The 5770-nt window shown below is 43.9% G+C and overlaps 1 protein-coding gene across 6 annotated transcripts in view; it reads right to left on the bottom strand.

Moving 5' to 3' along the window:
* BTBD9 (BTB domain containing 9) overlaps nt 1-5770 on the bottom strand; it is a 480044-nt gene that overhangs the window by 63809 nt on the left and 410465 nt on the right. The window lies entirely within an intron of this gene.

Raw genomic sequence — 5770 nt, forward strand, 5'->3', positions numbered from 1 at the left:
TTATTTGTTGAATGAATGCATAATGGTGAGAATTATAGAACTGGGAGAAATCAAATACATTTGCTATGACCTAACTTGCATTAATAAAAATGGCTCTTGGTTCCATTTTTATATCACTATTATTATCTTCTTTGTTATCAATATTTTATTATTATCTTCTTTGTTATCAATATTTTATGATGCCATCAAAGAATCAAATTGAATTACCAGCATTGAGTTAGGTCAGACAATAATTGGTAGTAGAAATGCATTATGTGGGATAACACAGACATGCTACTTAAAAACCATGCACTATGAGAGACCTCCACATGGCTGGTGCAGAATTAATGTCTCACATGCAGCTGTGTGGCTACAGGATTAGACTGTTTCCACATGAAAAGAACCACTTAAGAGAGTTGCTGCTCAATCAGGTAAAGTTCATGCCAATGTCTCTAACTCCTGCATTTATATATACTTTTGCCCAATATAACATTACGAGCAAGAATAATTCTGATTTCAAAAATCTGAATTTTATTTACTTAGAATTCCATCACAATGCCAGCAGAAGACTCTATTTACAGTAGGAACTCATACTACTGACCTAGTGGTCAAAACATAAAGTGGACCATAAAAGAGGCTAGAATGGCCCATCAACAGCCTGGTAGCTCATCAACCCCAAGCCATCGGGTCCACTCACCTGAACCTGCACTGGCACTCAGCAGTGCTGTGGCCTAGCCACATGGGAGAAAGACAGGACCAAATTTCCTACTATGACAGCAGGGCATTCTGGTTTGTGTTTTGCCCTTCTCTCACCCATAAAATGAAATCCTTCCATTTGAACACATAAATTAAAATGCATTTCAGATGTAATCCCTGATCCAGCTACGTATTTGTGGAGAGAGAACCATGAGAAATAAGGAAGGGGTGGGCAAGGGCAGGAAACAGAAGAGAAGGGAAAAGGGAATCTGTTTACCACACCTCTCTTCCTCCTTCTCAAAGGAATTGTAAGGAAAAAGCAGAGAAGAGTTATGTTTCTCTGCTACAGTTTCAGTTTAGCCCCATGAAAAGCATGTGGCCCTTTTGCCAGCCAAAAGCTGTAGGGGTTCTATAATCTAGAGTATTCATGGTCACAAAATAGGACAAAGTGAGGGCCTTCTGACTGCAGAGAGCTGCCCTGCTCCCTGGCATGGACAGTCCTTCTTGTAAGGGTAGTTTTAGCCCTGGTCTGGGAATGTCCCATAGTCTCTGTTTTCTTTTCTTTTCTTTTTTTTTTTTTTTGAGGCGGAGTCTCGCTCTGTCACCCAGGCTGGAGAGCAGTGGCGCGATCTCGGCTCACTGCAAGCTCCGCCTCCCGGGTTCACGCCATTCTCCTGCCTCAGCCTCCTCAGTAGCTGGGACTACAGGTGCCCGCCACCACGCCTGGCTAATGTTTTGTATTTTTAGTAGAGACAGGGTTTCACCGTGTTAGCCAAGATGATCTCGATCTCCTGACCTCGCAATCCGCCTGCCTCGGCCTCCCAAAGTGCTGGGATTACAGGCGTGAGCCACCGTGCCCGGCCCAGTTGTAACTTTTAAGTTCTAGATTAGGAAATAGATGATCTCCTGGGTCATTCACCCACATTAACATGTATTGAGCCTCTAACGAATGGCAGGAAAGCAGTGGTGAACAAACCAGATCCACCTACTACTCTTATCACCAGAGAAGAGATATGCAATTAGAATGCTTTCCCTCACTTCAACCCTTTCAGTGGTTTTATCATTTAGCCAGACCTGAAACCCTCCTTTCTCCCCTCTCCCCAAGTCTTTGGGTTCAGTTTCTAGATGGATCAGACTCATTTAGCCTGAGCCAGGAATTATATTCTTAGTCTGGAGGTGTCAGGATGGGATTCATAGAAGAGGTAACATTGAGCTGGGCTTAAAGGATGACCTCCTGGCTGGACGCAGTGGCTCACACCTGTAATCCCAGCACTTTGGGAGGCCGAGGCAGGTGAATCACTTAAGGTCAGGAGTTCGAGACTAGACTGGCCAACATGGAGAAACCCCGTCTCTACTAAAAAATACAAAAAACTAGCTGGGCGAAGTGGCGGGTGCCTGTAGTCCCAGCTACTCGGGAGGCTGAGGCAGGAGAATGGCGTGAACCTGGGAGGCGGAGCTTGCAGTGAGCTGAGATCCGGCCACTGCACTCCAGCCTAGGTGACAGAGCGAGACTCCGTCTCAAAAAAAAAAAAAAAAAAAAAAATTAGCCGGGCATGGTAGCACATACTTGTAATCCCAGCTACTTGGCAGGCTGAGGCAGAAGAATCGCTTGAATCTGGGAGGCAGAGGTTGCAGTGAGCCGAGATCACGCCACTGCACTCCAGCCTGGGTGACAGAGTGAGACTCTGTCTAAAAATAAATAAATAAATAAAGGATGGCCTAAAATTCACCAGTCACAGAAGGTCCAAGGGATGGGGATGGGCAATAAAGACCAGCATTCCAGGTAGTGGCATATGGAGGTTTCTCAAAGATACAAATGTGCAGACTGTTCCTGAGAACAAGATGTAGTCCACAGCAGAGGAAGCAGAGGGTAGATATGGAAGCCAGAAGAGATGAGGTAGCTAGGGTGTCTGGGGTCAGACTGCATAAGATCTTACATCTTACACAGTCAAGCCGAGGCACTGGAATTGTGAGCAAGTGGTGGTATGATAGTTCTGTTTTATAACAATAACTCGAGAGGCAGAACAGAAGACACTGGAGGTAGAAACACAGGCTGAGGAGAGACCAGCTGAGAGTCAATGGGAGGACAGAAGCAAACAGAATTGACCTGAACAATGGAGAGAACGGAGTTGAGAATGACTAGATGTTTCTAGGTTAGGCGAATACATGGATATGAATATAGAAAAAGGCACTGGCTCATGTGGGAGGGTGGGGGACGGAGGTCAGGATGAGTCCAAGGTCCTGTGAGATGGCTCACTGAAGGCTTCATGCTAGCAGACAGTGTAGGTCATCTCATGAAGCCAGCCATGGAGTCTCCTCATTTCCCTTCTCTGGAAATGTGGAGCCCCATAGGCTGCCACTGTCACTTGGTGATGGAGGCCCCCCTCGGGGGCAGGTGTGAATGGGGAACACTAGTGCTACCTCTCTTGGCTTGCACCCACCAGAGTGCCTAGTCCTAAAGGAAACCAGTACAAGATCTTCTCCTTCACCACTCCTACACAAACCAGACTTTGAGAGATACAAAGATGTATTAGTAGGGCTGGCATAGTTTCAACTTCCTAACAGATCAGTCTCTGCACATCTGGCAGGTACACTCCCAGCTTCTCTACCCCACCTCTTTTTCTTTCCTGATTGGCTAGGCTATTATGAAAGCTAGAGAAGATTTCTTACTGTTTTTTTTTTTTTTTTTGGTAAAATCTGACTTTTTTGGTTTGTTGATAGGCTGCTGAGCGTCTTGCCTCCAAAGGTGTCCTGGCAGGGCCTATGACGTAGAAAGTCTACTTTCCAGGATGCAGGAGTGAGTTCAGTGAATTCTCAACCTGACCCAGGACACAGGACAAGTACAAATGTGGTGCTGACTCTGTGCCTTGCATGCAGTGGCTGTTCAAATGCTTGCTGAAAGAAATCCCTTTTATAATATCTGATATTACAGCTTCAGCCTGATGTATTCAGAAAAACTCGGGGAGCCATCAGCAGCAGTACAAAACCAGAGGTGACTGCAGTGTTGTCTGCGCAGGCTAAGGAGAGTGCTAGGAGAAAGCAGCAAGGGAATATGAGCTCCAAATGGAACAGACTTCTTGCCTGATCTGAATCCTCCCAGCAAGAAAGGAGGGCGGAAACTAGAACAGCCCAGAAATGTTTTCAGCACATTCCCCAAAAACCTGACATAAAGACTCAAACAGAAAAGAGATTAAAAGATACAAGAGAGATGTAGTATAGCACAAAGATCTTCCCAAAAGATTTGTCATTGGACTTTCTAGCTACAGTTCACTTTTATTTATTTTATTTTATTATATTTTTTAACATGAACCTTTCGTAACTTTCTTTTTTTGAAGATAAGGTCTCGCTATGTTGCCCAGGCTGGTTTCAGACTCCTGGGCTCAAGCGATCTTCCCACCTCATCCTCCCAAGTAGCTAAGATTACAGGCGTGCATCACTGCGCCTGGCTAAGGCCTTTTTAAATGAGTCTCTCTGGATCACGGATTAGTAACACATAAGAGGCCAGGCTTCCTCCTGTAGCCCAGGCTAAACCTTGCCGATTCCAGCAAGCCCTTCCCGGAGGATGCTGTGTTCAACCTGGGTAACCATCCCTTTCCAGAATCCACCCACTAAGGAGTTGGGCCAATTGTATTTTTAATTCAAATTTTAGGCAGGATGGTCATGCTTCCTTGGTGGGAGACCTTTTCTTTCCAGATCTGTGGGAGGGCTCAAGTGTTTGATCTTCAGGATAGTGAGCAAGAATTTGATTTGGATTAGTTTAAATCTCATTTTCTGCCCTTCCCTAGTGATAACCTTTATCTAATTCACTATAAGATGGATAAAATCTGTGTTGCGATTCAATTTTTTAGAAAAGACAAGTTGTTCCCAAAATATAACTACTTACTCCTTCATTCCTAAATTCATTCACTATTTTTTAAAAAAAATAATGAAACCATTTTTAAGCTCCTACTACATGTTAGACTCTGTGCCAAGCTGTGGTGATTCAAAGATGAAGAAGCTATGGTCCCTGACCCTTGAAGAGATATCAGATAAACCCATAATATATCAGAGTAGTTCTTTGCGCCACATATTAACTTCTGTGACCATAGCCTCCAAATTCTCTAACAGCGCAGTATTCTGGAAAGAGCACACACCCCTTATGCCCAGCACAAGGCTGGGTAGAAAGCAAGGTTCTCTGCAGCAGCCTACCCTGGAAGTTTCAACACAGTCACTGCACTATGACTGTGGCCTTACTTGGCCTGCCAGCGCCTTTCAGTGCTTACCTTTTGGCAGGTAGAGTTTAACAGGAAGCAAGAGCCCTGCTACCAAATGACAGAAGAACACAATCTGAGGGTTGATGACCTTTGTATTAATTTAAACATCTCAACCTTTCTCAACCAGAACAGGCATATACCTCCACTTGTGAACCTGAATTCGGCTGCCACAATTTGCATGCATAATGTACTGAAAAGCCTTCTTTATAATGTTTACTTCTCTGTTTCTTCCAAATGAAATCACTGAAGGGCAAATTTGATTTTCAAATCAGTTTTAAAACATCTGCCTTCTAAAAAAGTAAGAGTAAAGAGATAAGGCTTTTAGATTACAGGCAAGGGCTAATTATTTTAACTGATACCACTGTGTCCATGCTAAAAATACAAATGTGGAGACATTTTTAATGCACACCCAACATCTAATGGATGTTAATATTTCATTAGGAAAAGGCTTCCAGTCACGAGGTATGTACCTTGTGATTTTAGAAAGAAAAGACTAACTTCCTGACCCTTCTTTAAATATAAACTCATCTGACCTTGTGCTTCAGCACCTCTATTTGTTGTTCTATATGACTCTATTTCTTTCAAATGTATAACTATGTCTGTCACAGCCTTCATCTCCAGGAAGCTCAAGGTGTTTAATATATTTCAGTTTGTTATTTTGTTTTCTCACTTTCTGCAAAGAATATCTGAGGGTGCAGGCTTTGCTCTAGAGGTGGAACTATCACGCTGCAGCTGCTTGGGCCCAGGTATGTGACAGTTAGTGACAGTTTCAAAGGGCTAAGGAGGTGGGGAGAAGCAGTTACAGGGGTTGGTTCGACCCCATATGGAAGAGCTGAATGCTC

The sequence above is a fragment of the Papio anubis genome, chromosome 6 (assembly GCF_008728515.1).
Source record: "Papio anubis isolate 15944 chromosome 6, Panubis1.0, whole genome shotgun sequence".
NCBI classification, from domain to species: Eukaryota; Metazoa; Chordata; class Mammalia; order Primates; family Cercopithecidae; genus Papio; species Papio anubis.